Genomic DNA, 15,617 nt, shown 5'->3' with positions numbered 1-15,617 from the left:
CAAAACTGTCACCCTAATAAGTCATTAACCTCCTTAGCGGTAACCCGGAGTCAGGCTCAGGGCGGAAAACCGCAGCTCAGAGCGGTAACCCCGAGCCTGACTTGTGGTAGCTGCAGGAGGTATATGCAGAGCAACGCGCGGAGCGGGCAGTTGCCGGATCCCGAATTACACCTCCCTCCGAGCTGCAGCAACTCAGAGCCGTCATCCAGCTCCCCCGACGCCCAGCTCACCGGCGCGGCATACATACATACACATGCATGCATCGGTGCTCAAGGGGCTGGAGGAAGCCCCAGGGTAAGCATCCAATCTTTTAGAAAGCCCATCAGGGTTACTATATAGGGCCAGACTCACAGAGTCCGGAAGATGTTATGTTTTACCTTGCATACACATAGAAATGTTTTTCTCTCTCACTGATTACTTCAGTCTTATGCTGAGTACACACGTTGAGATTCCCCGCTCGATTTGCGGGATTGACCGGATCGATTGGATTATTTCCAACATGCTCGATTGGATTTCGATCGTTCCTGCCGTTGATTTTGCATGTGAAGTATGCAAAATCGACGGCAGGAACAATCGAAATCCAATCAAGCATGTTGGAAATAATCGAATCGATCTGGTCGATCCCGCAAATCGAGCGGGAAATCTCAACGTGTGTACCCAGCATATAACCAGCCAATGAGCACCAGTGCTGCATCTGCCAATTGGATTCTGGTAAGGAGGTGGATCTTGTATGGGCAGGACCATGTGGGTCTGTTGTGAGAAGGGCATGCTGGGAGTTGTAGCTTTACGTTAGATTTAAGGAAACCTGAGACAAGCAGATCAGCATTTATACCTACCTGGGGCTTCCTCCAGCCCTATGTACTCCCCCTGTTGCGTCCCTCGCTGTCCTCCACAATCTCGCCAGTTGTGCTGCAGTACACATGTGCCCAGGGGCATAACTAGGCCCCACCGGGCCCCCCTCCCCCTGCAGAATTTCAGAGCGCCCCCCCCCCCCCCCCCCCCCGGGGCCCGCTCGTGGCCGTTTTGTGGGGGTTGGAGGGGTGGCAGCATGAGGGGAAAGCCTTGCCCACAGTCGGCGGGGAGAGGGGAAGTTTCCCCCTCTCCCTCACCTCGGGGCTCTCCCCTCTGCGCTCCCCTCCAGCTAGTTACAGTGTGTGGGCAGCGGCGGGCAGATACATACCTTCTTCCTTGCGTTCCACCGTGTACTCCTCGCTCTAGTGGCTGCCGTCACTTCCGGAAGTGACGTCACTAGTGAGAGCGAGAAGTCTGCGAAGGAACGCAAGCAAGAAGGTATGTATCTTGCCGCCGCTGCCCACACACTGTAACTAGCTGGAGGGGAGCGCAGAGGGGAGAGCCCCGAGGTAAGGGAGAGGGGGGGAACTACCCCTCTCCCCGCCGACTGTGGCCAAGGCTTTCCCCTCATGCTGCCACCCCTCCAGCCCCCACAAAACGGCCCCGAGCTGGCCTCCCCACGGGAGCAGGGGCTGCAGGGCCTATTGTTACGCTACTGCGTGTGCCCACATCACGCTCCTGTTGCTGGGAGTGATCTGCACCTGTGCAATACTAATTGCGCAGAACGCTCCCAGTAACAGGAGGGTGATGTGGTTGTGCGCAGCCGGGCGTCACATGCGCACTGCAGCACGACTGACTGCGGCTGGAGAAATTACCGGGCGAGATTGTGGAAGACCCGAGCTGCAAGGGAGGCAACAGAGCACATGTGGCTGGAGGAAGCCCCAGGTAGGTATGCATGCTGCTCAGCTCTTCATCTCAGGTACACTTTTAGGCTTCTTGCACACTGCAAGCGATTCAGATTCAGATTCCGCTTTTTAATCAGTTTTTACCTCCGATTCAGATTCCGATTTGCAGTGTGCAGGGAGCAAACTGCAAATCTGAATCTGAATCGGAAGTAAAAACAGATTAAAAAGCTGAATCTGAATTGCTTGCAGTGTGCAAGAAGCCTAAAGGATCCCCGAGGTGACATGTGACATCATGAGATAGACATGGGTATGCACAGTGCCTAGCACACAAATAACTAGGCTGTGTTCCTTTTTTTTCTTTCTCTGCCTGAAAGAGTTAAATATCAGGTATGTAAGTGGCTGACTTAGTCCTGACTCAGACAGGAAGTGACTACAGTGTGACCCTCACTGATAAGAAATTCCAACTATAAAACACTTTCCTAGCCGAAAAGAGCAGGAAAGAGATAAAAAGGGCCAATAGTTCATAGATTTTAGCTCTGGCATACTTCAATGAATGTGTCATTGAGCAAAAACAATAAAACAGTTAAAATGTAAAAAGTAGACTTAAACATAAAGTAAAACTGGAATATCTTAAAAAGTCATTTTTAGGAGAAGGAAGATAGATGCAATCATTTATTTCATCAGTTAATTTTCGCCTCGGGTGTCCTATAAAATCTTTTCCTCAGTTGTTATCGTTTCCCACTATTAGGAATTGCACAGTGAAACGCCCAATTGTGAGTATAGGGTAAATGGCAGTGTGTTTGTAATGCCGATTGCGATTTTCAGTGTGAGAGGGCCCTCACTGCATAAACCTTGCCGTTATTTCTCGCAGATCGGTAAACATACGTTATCCAGAGCAAGAAAGAGATAAAAAGGGGAATTTCTTATCAGTGAGGGTCACACTGTAGTCACTTCCTGTCTGAGTCAGGACTGAGTCAGCCACTTACATACCTGATATTTAACTCTTTCAGGCAGAGAAAGAAAAAAAGGAACACAGCCTAGTTATTTGTGTGCTAGGCACTGTACATACACATGTCTATCTCATCATGTCACATGTCACCTCGGGTGTCCTTTAAAGGAATTCACGTCTGCATGCAAATTCATTTTTGCGTTTTCCGCAGCGGAATCGCACCGCACTAGTGGAAAGGGGCACTTAGATATCCGGGGCACTTTTGGGAACTCCACCTGAAGAATGTGGGTGTGGTCATGGGTAGAGCCAAATTTACATGAACTTAACAGCAGTCTAAGTAGGCCTGCCCAGCAAAATGTTGGATGAAACCCCCCTCACAAAAATGCAGCATATCACACAAATGGGCAGTGTCACTTAAAGGGACTCCGAGCACCTCTCACGGGCATGCCTTTAAGCCAGACGACTTCCAACAAAGTCGTGCTATGACCCCTCTTGAGGAGCCTCTTGTAATGGCCATGCGTGTCACTTCCTGTTCCTGCTTCATTCAGTGATGCACTTCTCTAACAGAGAAGACAGGGGTGATCCGGAAGTTATAACATAGCCAAGATGGCAGCCGCGATTTTTAAATTGAAATCGAACGAAATGTAGAATGGTGATTCAGGCATCAAATGAAAGAGAGGAGCGCAAGCTACAGAAAGGTATGTATCTTTAAGTATTTTGCAGTACTGGTCGGAGTCTTAAAGGACAACTGTAACAAAAGGAATATAGATACTGACATATTTATTTCCTTTTAAACAATACTAGTTGCCTGGCTGCACTGCTGATCCTTTACCTTTAAAGAGGAACTCCAGTGAAAATAATGTAATAAAATTTTTCATTTTTACAATAATTATGTATAAATGATTTAATCCGTTTTCCCCATTGTAAAAATGTTTAATCCCTGATTTACATTCTGTCATTTATCACATGGTGACATTTTTACTGTTGGCAGGTGATGTAGCTGCTGCTTGCTTTTTTGGCAGTTGGAAACAGCTGTAAACAGCTATTTCCCCACAATGCAATGAGGTTCACAGACAGGAAACTGTCAGGACCATGGTACTGGCATCACACTGCGGGAGGGGTTTCACCACAATATCAGCCATACAGCGCCCCCTTATGATCAGTTTGGGAAAAGGAATAGATTTCTCACGTAAAAGGGGGTATCAGCTACTGATTGGGATGAAGTTCAATTCTTGGTCGGAGTTTCTCTTTAATACTTTTATCCATAGCCCCTGAACAAGCATGCAGCAGATCAGGTGTTTCTGACATTATTCTCAGATCTGACAAGATTAGCTGCATGCTTGTTTCTGGTGTTATTCCGACACTACTGCAACCAAATAGACCAGCAGGGCAGCCAGGCAACTGGTATTGTTTAAAAGGAAATAAATATGGCAGCCTCCATATACGTCTTACTTCAGTTGTCCTTTAAACCTGGGTTTAAATTGATTGGTCTGTTTTTAAACTGCACACATTTGGAAACAAATTTGCATAATTTTGGAAAACGTTGCATCTCATTGATCTTCCTTAGTACTTAGCCTATAAAGGTGTGTACCCATGCAGTACCGCCGCCAATGACGGGTCCGCCAGACCCTCCCGCTGGGCGGACGTTCCAGCGACAGTAGCACGTGTGAACGCGCTGTCGGCAGACTGATGAGGCTATCACTGAACAATCCGATCAGCGGATCGTTCAGAAACAGCCTTATCAGTCTGCCAACAGCGCATTCACTCGTGCTACTGTCGCTGGAACGTCCGCCTAGCGGGAGGGTCTGGCGGACCCGTCATTGGCGGTGGCAGTGCGTGTGTACACACCTTAAGTGTGCCCTGCCTAACGTGTCTAAGCAGTTATCAGCCCTGTGTGGGGTAATTGATATGTGAAGAGTGCAGCAGTGACACTATCTATTACATGGTTAGGGTCTGAACCCACTGTCGCAGTTGTATCCGCTTTTCAGTTACACATCAGTGTTAAGGTGCCCATACATCAGGCGACTTGGCGGCCGATCGACCATCCAATTTCATTATTATAATCAAATTGGATGAAAATTGTCCCCAACAAGTGCATGCCCGACCGACAAAGCAACCAATTTCGGGACAGAAATCTATCGTGCATGCTGCAAGATGTTGGGCTGAGGTTGCTTGGTCGGGTGCGAGCGAACAATGAGACGATGAAAGCCCCACCGCAATGTATAAATGTACCCCCCGCGTGTGCATTTATACATTACCTGTCCTGTAGCAGCCTCAGCGCAGTGTCCGTAACCTCCGAGGCTATCTGTACACGCTACTGGCGCATAGTGTCTGACGTCAGACGCTAGGCACCAGTAGCGCATACGGCAAAACGCCCAGAGGTTGCGGGACACCGCGTGGAGGCTGCAACAGACCAGGTAACGTATAAATGCACACGGGGGGGCACATTTATACATTAGGGGGGCAACAGAGGTGCGGACGCGGCGGGCTCAGCCGATTCCCTGAAGATTTCATGCTGAAATCGGACAGGAATCGGCCTGTGGTGTATGGGCAGAATTGACAAGAGACAAATTTATCTCTAATCAGATTCGATCATAAATAAATTTGTCTCTTTGTCGAATCTGCCCATAATCTTTAGGTCTATGGGCACCTTTAGAGATGTTGAGAAGCGGACAGAAGTGGACACAACTGCGTCAGTGGGCTCAGGCACTAAGGGATTTAGATATAGGGATCGCAGAAGGTGAACAGAGGCGCCAAAAGGATAAAATATGCTAAAAATTCTAAAAACTGCTTAGGAGGTCGTGGTGGACTCACCTCCCCAAAGCAGACATGTCAATTTTCAATCAAAATAAATGTATTCACATACTCCAAAGTACAAAGCAACGCGTTTCGCAGAGGTGCTAGGCGTTTACAAGACTTTTTGCTGTGTGATACTCCTTCTCGTTATTGCCTGAGAAAGCGGAAATATACCTGCGAAACTGTAACAATGTGTCAGCGAGAGCACAAGTATCTGATTATGTGGTGATCTGCAGAATCACCAGATATATCCCTGAACCAAAGTAATCAGTATCTTACTGATAGTAGATCAGCAGAAGGCTCACTAGCACAAAATCAGTCAGAAATTCGAACAGAGGGTCATACACCATAAACTAACAATAGTAACGAGTTATAATTATAGCTATCAAACAATTCCTATCTTGTGTGAAATCCCCGGTTTTAAACAAGAGATGAAAAATGATGTCCAAGTAGAAAAAGTGAATAGAATAAGGTGCTTTAAGCCATTGCCACATTCTGCGTGCAGTGAAGACCCGTGAGCAGTTCTGTCCTTTCCCCACGTCCCACTCCAACCCTTCACAGCAGCCATCCTCCATAAAGCGACTCCGTGTGGCTGGGAGGAATCCCGCTCTCGCTGGAGGCCTGTTATTGTGCCGTACAAATACGAGGCTTCTCTTTATAACTGCCTTGTTGCATGCTCATGGGTGAGGGAGAGTAATGGGGGGATTCCTGTAGAGCGCTCAGGTGGTAATATGAGAGTCATTGAGATGCCGTCCTGAATGAGGGACATGGGGGGGACCCAGCTAATCTCATTATAGCCGAGCATCTGTGCAGAACAGCCGTGTGCCGGACCCCGGAACAGCCATACCATCCCAGGAAAACAAACACATATAGAAGTAGATAGATACTTGTTCCACTTACATAACAGATGTATTGTCCACATTTTGATTTCACAGAATTGTAAATGGTAAATAAAGAGAAAACCGTTTCAGGCATTTTCCACCTTTACTGCCTCTGACTGAAGCCAATAGTGATGTCATTTCCTCCAGTACTCTTTTTTTTCCTCTTATAAACTGCACTGTCATCTCTAGCTTGCTTTGTAAACATGTGAGCACAGCATAGATCAGATTTCAGCCTTCTGTCACACTGAACTGCCCTCAGCCAATCCGAGAAGAGCAATAAAGTGGGAGGGGAGATGACAAGTTTCCCACTTGTTGGCAATGTACCACAATAGAGCCAGGCTGACTGAGATAAGATTTATTACAGCAGACACATTTTTGATTATATTGGAATGCTTGCAATGCAGGGTCAGGTTGTATATTGCATAATAAACACAGAGAGGTGGATAAATGGAATTTGATTTTGTGGCTGACAATCCCGCCATAAAATTGGCCATACATGCATAGGTTGCCACTCAATGTAGCAAACAGATCGATCCCTCTGTGATCTGAATCTGGTCAGAGAGGGATGGAATCCTCCCTTACATGGCACACAGATTTCACCATGAGATCTATTGAAAATCTATTGGACCTCAGAGTTGCATTGTTGGGTGCAGCATTACACTATGGGCTGTTGGTCTACGATTTTGATTACGCAACCTGGTTTATATTTATAGATTTGGAGAAGTCCGTCCTGGCGTGTCTTTGATGTTCCGGCAGCCTTAAGGTGGCCACACACCATACACTTTTTTTAAATATCTGTTAAATTTAAGAATGCAATCAATTTTTCTCACTGATTGTAACATTTCAAAAATATGACCAATGTACCACACACCTGTGTTCAATTTTTTCCTTAAGGGGATACTGTAGGGGGGTTCGGGGGAAAATGAGTTGAAGTTACCCGGGGCTTCTAATGGTCCCCAGCAGACGTCCTGTGCCCGCGCAGCCACTCACCGATGCTCCGCCCCCCACAGACATCCTGTGCCCGCGCAGCCACTCCCCAATGCTCCGGCCCCGCCTCCGGTTCACTTCTGGAATTTCAGACTTTAAAGTCTGAAAACCACTGCGCCTGTGTTGCCGTGTCCTCACTTCCCCTGATGTCACCAGGAGCGTACGACACAGGCACAGACCATACTGGGACTGTGCAGTACGCTCCTGGTGACATCAGCGGGATCGAGGACACGGCAACGCAGGCACTGTGGTTTTCAGACTTTAAAGTCTGAAATTCCAGAAGTGAACCGGAGGCGGGGCCTGAGCATCGGGGAGTGGCGGCGTGGGCACATGATGTCTGCGGGGGGCGGAGCATCGGTGAGTGGCTGCGCGGGCACAGGATGTCTGCGGGGGGCGGAGCATCGGTGAGTGGCTGTGTGGGCACAGGACGTCTGCGGGGGACCATTAGAAGCCCCGGGTAACTTCAACTCATTTTCCCCCGACCCCCCTACAGTATCCCTTTAATTATGATAAAAATGATTGGAAACTCAGAGAAAATTCCTAGGGTGTGTATATTAATAAATTAAAAATACAACACACACAATCTTTAGTAGAAATTGAAGAGAAATATCTGGCATTCCGGATCGATTTAAATCGAAAAAAATGGAAAATCCAATCGGATTTTTCAGTCGAATGAAAAAAAAGCTTTCAATTTTTTCGAGAGATACGATCATTTTTATCGAATTACTGTAAAATCGGATCATTTTATTGTATTGTGTGTGGCCACCTTAAGAAAAATACGAATCGTTGTTGTGGCCAAAATATTAACAAATTTTCTGATTGGCTTCTTGCCAGAGATGCATAAAATAATATGCAGGAGGGCTCCCTTCTAAAAGCCAAATAATTTACTCGCAATGAAACCCTCAGAAATGTGAATAAAAAATTAGTCTGGAGTCTCTGGGCCAGTAAGTGTCGATCCACAGTGTCTATCGTAGGGTGACCAGATGGGGTCGGCTAAAAAGGAGGACAGAGACCGTTAGAAAGGAGAACAAATACTGTATGACCAAATAACTCCAACTCCACGGTTACCATCAGAGCAGGATCATTCACCAGGCAACCTAGGCAAGTGCCGGGGGTCTAAAGGGTGTCAAGAGGCCCACCTGCTTCCTTCTTTGACCTCTCTCCACTTCAGCTCACCAAAGGCACCACAAAGGGGTGGCAGATCTAACCGACTTGCCTAGGGTCCCATTACATCTTAATCCATCTCTGGTTAGTACCAATGCCACACGTGACAGTTTCTTTTCATCCTGCCTCAAAACATGGACATTTTGTCTTGTGACAATTAGAGAACTTGCAACTTCTCTGTTTTAGACATTTCTGTTTCTTTTTCATTTGACATTTTACATAAAGCATTGGTTAGTTGCGCTGTGGGATGGAACTAGAATATAAGCAGTGTTGCCACGCTCCCACTTCTTAAGGTTATAAATAGTGATAACCTAGTAACGTAACGGAAGCCGAAGTCTGCTCAATCTCAGCATATCTCATATGTATCTCATATCTCATATCTATATCACATATGTAATAAGTAAAATGCAGTCAACTCTGATTCTGTGAAAGGAGGACATTTTAATGAACGTTTGGAGTGCCTGGAGGACAGAGGAAACCATGCTAAAAAAGAGGACATGTCCTCCTTTTGGAGGATGTCTGGTCATTGGAGAGCGGGACACCTGGTGTTCCCTGGCAGCTTCCCCCAGCCATAGAGGGGGGCCCATCCGTGGAGGTTAGGGTGACATACCTCACAATGACCAGGAGGGATGCTGTCAGGGTCTTTTTCTGGAAGGCCAGAGGTCGGGAGCGCACAAGGCAGTGCAGAACACCATGCGCTTCCTGTACTGAGCATTTTTTCATTTTCTGCTTTGGTGTGTTCTTGTGTGCGTTCCTGTTTGTGGTTTCATGAGTTTTTGGTGTGTTTTTTTGTTTTTTTTTATTTTCCCTAATCAATGGATTAAAAATACAGTATCATATTCGTGTTTAAGAAATGCATCAGAAAAGTTTTATGCAGTGCTAGCATATTTCTGCCTAGTGTGTCCTAACCTCAAAGGGAAGATCCGAGCAATATGAAAAAAAAATCTATTTACCCGGGGCTTCCTCCAGCCTGCTGAGGGTCGCGCAGAACACTCCAGACCACGTAAGCGCAACCGCGAGCAGCGCTCCTGCCGGCGCAGAAGATGCCAAACTGGCGAGATCGGCATCTGCAATGGAGGGGACACAAGGGCCACCGGCTGGAAGCTCCCAGGAGCTGCAGTGAGGGACATATTGGCTGCCAGGAGCTGGCAGAAGTAGATTTTTTTGTCTCCTCACATCTGTCCTTTAAGCCACAGCCCACCAAATCTAACAATAAGGTTGTTATTATTATGTATTTATATAGCACTGACATCTTCTGCAGCACATTACAGAGTACATAGTCATGTCACTGACTGTCCTCAGAAGAGCTCACAATCTAATCCTACCATAGCCATAGTCTAATGTCCTACCATATTATTATGTAATTTAATAGCACTGACATCTTCTGCAGCACATTACAGAGTACATAGTCATGTCACTGACTGTCCTCAGAGGAGCTCACACTCTAATCCTACCATAGTCATAGAGCCTGATTCACAAAGCGGTGATAAGTCAGTTATCACGCCTAAAAGACTTTAGGCGTGATAAGCAGTGCACCACTGACTTATCGCCGATTTGTGTTCTTTATCGCGCGCAAAGTCCCGCGCGCAAAGTTTTACGCGCGCAATCGCGTAATTCCGCGCGCAGCGCCCATAGGGTTTAATGGGCGCATCGCGCGCACTGCACCGTGCACCGCGCGAGTGCGCGCGAGTTTCATTTTATCACGCCTAAACTGAGTTTAGGCGTGATAAGGGGCTTTTCACAGGCGTGCAAACACTTTGCACCGCTTTGTGAATCAAGCCCATAGTCTAATGTCCTACCGTATTATTATTATGTATTTATATAGCACCGACATCTTCTGCAGCACTTTACAGAGTACATAGTCATGTCACTGACTGTCCTCAGAAGAGCTCACAATCTAATCCTACCATAGTCATAGTGTAATGTCCTACCATATTATTATTATTATGTATTTATATAGCACGGACATCTTCTGCAGCACATTACAGAGTACATAGTCATGTCACTGACTGTCCTCAGAGGAGCTCACACTCTAATCCTACCATAGTCATAGTGTAATGTCCTACCATATTATTAGTATGTATTTATATAGCACGGACATCTTCTGCAGCACATTACAGAGTACATAGTCATGTCACTGACTGTCCTCAGAGGAGCTCACACTGTAATCCTACCATAGTCATAGTCTAATGTCCTACCATATTATTATTATGTATTTATATAGCACGGACATCTTCTGCAGCACATTACAGAGTACATAGTCATGTCACTGACTGTCCTCAGAGGAGCTCACACTCTAATCCTACCATAGTCATAGTCTAATGTCCTACCATATTATTATTATGTATTTATATAGCACTGACATCTTCTGCAGCACATTACAGAGTACATAGTCATGTCACTGACTGTCCTCAGAAGAGCTCACACTCGAATCCTACCATAGTCATAGTCTAATGTCCTACCATATTATTATTATGTATTTATATAGCACTGACGTCTTCTGCAGCACATTACAGAGTACATAGTCATGTCACTGACTGTCCTCAGAGGGGCTCACACTCTAATCCTACCATAGTCATAGTCTAATGTCCTACCATATTATTATTATGTATTTATATAGCACTGACATCTCCTGCAGCACTTTTGCAGAGTACATAGTTATGTCACTGACTGTCCTCAGAGGAGTTTACAATGTAATCCTAGTATAATTATATTCTATAGTCACAGTGTACAGTCATGTTACTGACAATACCTGAGAAGGGCGCACAGTGTAATCCTTGCCATAATCCCTATTATAGTAGGACAGTATGGAAACTCCATGCAGACTGTGTCCTAGTTTAGACCAGGAAGCTAGTGCTGTGCGGTGGGAGCAGTGGCGTACCTAGGCCATTTGACACCCGGTGCTGGGTATTATAAGACACCCCCCCCCCCCAAAAAAAGGGCCGAGTGCAGCAAACTACGTGTGCCACGGCAGGTAATGCCAGTTATAGGTGCCCCTAGTATAGGTAATATAGTTGCCCCAGTATACAGTATGTATTAAAATTGCCCCAAGTATAGTTAGCTAGAATAGTTGCCACCAGTATAGGTAGCTATTATAGTTGCCCCCGCCCCAGTATAGTTGTCTGTAGGATAGTTGCCCCAGTATAGGTAGCTATTATAGTTGCCCCCAGTATAGGTAATGTAGTTGCCCTAGTATACTTGCCCCCAGTGTAGCTAGTATAGTTGCCCCAGTATAGCTTCCCCCAGTGTAGCTAGCGTAGTTGCCCCCAGTGTAATTATCATAGTTGCCCCCAGTGTAATTATCATAGTTGCCCCCAGTGTAGCCAGCATAGTTGCCCCCAGTGTAGCCAGCATAGTTGCCCCCAGTGTAGCCAGCATAGTTGCCCCCTTTGTAGCCAGCATAGTTGCCCCCAGTGTAGCTAGCATAGTTGTGCCCAGTGTGGCCAGCGTAGTTGCCCCCAGTGTAGCCAGCGTAGTTGCCCCCAGTGTAGCCAGCATAGTTGCCCCAGTGTAGCCAGCATTGGTAGCCAGCATAGTTGCCCCCAGTGTAGCCAGCATAGTTGCCCCCTTTGTAGCCAGCATAGTTGCCCCCTTTGTAGCCAGCATAGTTGCCCCCTTTGTAGCCAGCATAGTTGCCCCCAGTGTAGCCAGCATAGTTGCCCCCAGTGTAGCCAGCATAGTTGCCCCCGTGTAGCCAGCATAGTTGCCCCCTTTGTAGCCAGCATAGTTGCCCCCAGTGTAGCCAGCATAGTTGCCCCCATTTGCATAGTTGCCCCCAGTGTAGCCTGAATAGTTGCCCCAGGACTCCAAGAGGGGAAGAAACGCTAGAAGGAGGGGCTTGAGGGCAGCGGCGGGGAGGGGGGCCAGAACCCCCCCACTCCCTCACCTGGGTCCCCTCCTTCTGCTCTCTCCCCTTCCAGAATAGCGGCAGCAAGGAGGCGCAGTGGGCGGGCGGAGGATTACTCATCTTACTTCCGCGTTCCAAGCGCTGGAACGCAGCGTCCCTCATCACAGGTCTCCGCCTTAAATGCCGCCCACTGTGCTTCCTGATTGAAGGAAGCACAGTGGGCGGCATTGAAGGCGGAGACCTGTGACGAGGGGACGCTGCCATCGCTTGGAACGCGGAAGTAAGGTGAGTAATCCTCCGCCCGCCCACTGCGCCTCCTTGCTGCCGCTATTCTGGAAGGGGAGAGAGCAGAAGGAGGGGACCCAGGTGAGGGAGGGGGGGATATTTCCCCCCACCGCTGCCGCCACTGCCCCTCCTTCTAGCGTTTCTTCCCCCTCCTTCCTGCTCTGCCGCTGTAGGGGCCAGGGGGGCTTGGCGACGGTATCAGTTAAAAATGGCGCCAGAGCCTACAGTGTAAAAATGGCACCGCATTAATTTGCATTATAAAACGATATTTATCGTTTTATGAGTTAAAAAATGGCGCCGCACTAAAAACGATATTTATCGTTTTATGACTTCCATAAAACTATAAATATCGTTTTGAAATGTAAGTCATAAAACGATAATTATCGTTTTGAAATGTGTTGAATATGGGTTTTGCTCCCAGTGTGTGTGTGTGTGTGTGTGTATATATATATATATATATATATATATATATATATATATATATATATATATATATATATATATATATATGTGTGTTTTTGTGTGTGTGTGTATGTATGTATGTGTGTGTATGTATATGTGTGTGTATATATGTGTGTGTGTGTGTGTGTGTATATGTGTGTGTGTGTGTGTGTGTATATGTTTGTGTGTTTATTTGTGTATATGTATATATATATATATATATATATATATATATATATATATATATATATATATATATATATATATACTAGCCAACCCGCGTCGTAGCATACGCCGCATCTATCTAATAGAGTACGTGCCTCAACCTTGAAGCAAGAAGAAGTAGGCTTTCCATGAGAAAATGTATGCGTGCTCAAACACCAAGTTTAACCCTAGCAAGTCTGGCTTTGCAAATCCGGCCTAATTGGCTATTCATGAAGCAATGCTCATGCAAATATGCATTTGCTTTCACATGCCAAACTATGCAGGGTCCAAAAACCAATACCGCAAAGCGATCGCCCTGCGGGAATTAGTTCATGCTACATTAGCACTATCCAGGAGCGCCACGGGGAGGTTTCCGAATGCCCTCATACAACCGGGGGACTGCGGGGTCCCAGGCTCTCTCACTGCCTGGGAACCACAGCGGCACCCCGGAGGGGGAGGCTGGGTGGCGCAGCTGCCCCCCCTCCCCCCCCCAAGTGTGGTCAGCGCCGGGGAGAGCCATCCGCACCCACCTCCCAATATTAAAAACAGGCACTTACCTTAACGTCCATTGCGTTCTGCAACATGCACATTAACTTGGGGGCACCACATGAGAAAGGAGTGAAGTATGGGTCACCCCGAGCTTTAGAGCTCAGGGCTGGCTCACATACAACACTCCAGAGGGGAAGGGGGGGGGGGAGGACAGGCGCAGACAACTCACTCCAGGGCTCACACCACCAGAGCAAGCCATTCACCACCTGCCGCCAAAGGATACAACTGCAAAAAATGCTTTCCATGAGAAAAATGTTGCGTGCTCAAACACCAAGTTTAACCCTAGCAAGTCTGGCTTTCCAAATCTGGCCTAATTGGCTATTCATGAGGCAATGCTCATTCAAATATGCATTTGCTTTCGCATGCCAAACTATGCAGTGTCAAAAAACCAATACCGCAAAGTGCTCTCTCGCTGCCTGGGAACCACAGCGGCACCCCGGAGTGGGAGGCTGGGTGGCGCAGCCAACCCCCCCCAAGCGTGGCCAGCGCTGGGGAGAGCCGTCTGCACCCATCTCCTAATATTAAAAACAGCCACTTACCTTAACGTCCATTGGGTTCTGCTACATGCGCATTAATTTTCTCATGGAAAGCATTTTGTGCAGTTTGTATCCTTTGGAGGCAGGTGGTGGATGGCTTGCTCCGGTGGTGTGAACCCTGGAGTGAGTGCGCCTGTCCTCCCTCCCCCCCCTCTGGAGTGCTATATGTGAGCCAGCCCTGAGCTCTAACGCTCAGGGTGACCCATGCTTCTCTCCTTTCTCATGTGGTGCCCCAAAGTTAATGTGCATGTAGCAGAACGCAATGGACGTTAAGGTAAGTGCCTGTTTTTAATATTGGGAGGTGGGTGCAGACGGCTCTCCCCAGCGCTGGCCACACTTGGGGGGGGGGTCGTCTGCGCCACCCAGCCTCCTCCTCCGGGGTGCCGCTGTGGTTTCCAGGCAGTGAGAGAGCCTGGGACCCTGCAGTCTCCCCAGTTGTATAAAAAGGGGGCATTGGGAATCCTCCCCGTGGCGCTCCTAGAGGCCTGGTGCACACCAAAAACTGCTAGCAGATCCGCAAAATGCTAGCAGATTTTGAAACGCTTTTTCTTATTTTTCTGTAGCGTTTCAGCTAGCATTTTGCGGTTTTGTAAAGCGTTTTTGGTGTAGTAGATTTCATATATTGTTACAGTAAAGCTGTTACTGAACAGCTTCTGTAACAAAAACGCCTGCAAAACCGCTCTGAACTGCTGTTTTTCAGAGCGGTTTGCGTTTTTCCTATACTTTACATTGGAGGCAGAAACGCCTCCGCAATCCAAAAAATGCCTCACCTCGGGAGTATGCGTTTCAGCAAAACGCCTCCCGCTCTGGTGTGCACCAGCCCATTGAAATACATTACCCAAGCGTATCCGCAGCCGCAAGCGGATTGCAAAACGCTGCCGAACCGCTCTGGTGTGCACTAAGCCGGATAGTGCTAATGTAGCATGTAGCAGGGTGACTGCTTTGTGGTATTGGTTTGTGCATGCATTTGCATGAGCATTGCCTCATGAATAGCCAATTAGGCCAGATTTGCAATGTCAGACTTGCTAGGGTAAGGCCTCTTTTCCATGGACTGTTGATAGGCAGTGAAATGCCTCTCAAACTCTCACAACTGCTCACTGCTGCCTGGTAACTGCTTGCTGCTGCCTGGTAACTGCTTGCTGCTGCCTGGTAACTGCTTGCTGCTGCCTGGTAACTGCTTGCTGAGCACACAGTTCAACAGTCCGTGGAAAAGAGGCCTTAAACTTGGTGTTTGAGCACGCGTACATTTTCTCATGCAAAGTACTTCTTCTTCTGGCTTGA

The 15,617-nt window shown here is 47.4% G+C and overlaps 1 protein-coding gene across 11 annotated transcripts in view; it reads left to right on the top strand.

The window, feature by feature from the left end:
- IQSEC1 (IQ motif and Sec7 domain ArfGEF 1) overlaps positions 1–15,617 on the top strand; it is a 1,051,066-nt gene that overhangs the window by 813,696 nt on the left and 221,753 nt on the right. The gene's annotated exons all lie outside the window — the stretch shown is intronic.

Source organism: Hyperolius riggenbachi, chromosome 9 (assembly GCF_040937935.1).
Source record: "Hyperolius riggenbachi isolate aHypRig1 chromosome 9, aHypRig1.pri, whole genome shotgun sequence".
NCBI lineage: Eukaryota > Metazoa > Chordata > Amphibia > Anura > Hyperoliidae > Hyperolius > Hyperolius riggenbachi.
This window is presented reverse-complemented; position numbering and strand designations above follow the sequence as displayed.